We start from the raw sequence: 859 nt of genomic DNA, 5'->3' as shown, positions 1-859 counted from the left end.
ATATGCTGTACATTTATGGACATAAGATGATTTCCCCCAAACATAGAGCATCATAGGAACAAAAGATTTCTGTTAAAATGTTTCAAAAATATTCCACATTTTTCACATTTTCTTTCAAGTTTTTTTTTTGGGAAAATAGCACATATACAAGCTCAAGCTGTGAGCTTGTAGATCAGCTATTTTCAACTATTCAATGTATACAGGGTTTTAACGTGGTTAAACTGATTTTCATGCCATATTAAATAATAATTTAGCTTGGAACCACCTCAAGTAACCCTGCGGGGGATGGGGGTTTCCCCGTCCCCACTTTGCAAAACCACTGGTCTATTATGGAAAGAAATGAAGGAACGCCATCACCCAGATTGAATGTGCCTCCGTATAGGAAGACATTATATAATCTGCCCATGCAGTGGCCCTGAGCAGCACGGAGGCTTGTGCCTCACGTACGCAGAGTGGGTGCCTGCCTGCCTGCCTGCAGAGAATGGCCTGGAATTGTAGGCAGACAGTTTGTGCACTGCATAACCTCTCTGACGCTGTCAGTTAGATAGACCCGGCAGAAACACGTGGGTATAGGTTCTCGGTATGACTGGATGTGTGTATACACATAGAATTGCAGTGGTGCAAAGTAACTAAGTACACTTACTCAAGTACTGTACTTAAGTACAATTTTGAGGTATTTTAACTTTACTGGAGTATTTCCAATTTGCAATGCTTTTACTTCTACTCCACTACATCTCAGAGGCCAATCGTACTTTTACTCGACTACAATTATTTACAGATATAAATTATTATTACATTATTAAACATACATTAACGACTTTAGCCCTATTTTATACATAGGCTATTTGAAAATAGCTGA

This window comes from Gymnoscopelus braueri (assembly GCF_963280865.1).
Source record: "Gymnoscopelus braueri genome assembly, chromosome: 20".
NCBI classification, from domain to species: Eukaryota; Metazoa; Chordata; class Actinopteri; order Myctophiformes; family Myctophidae; genus Gymnoscopelus; species Gymnoscopelus braueri.
This window is presented reverse-complemented; position numbering follows the sequence as displayed.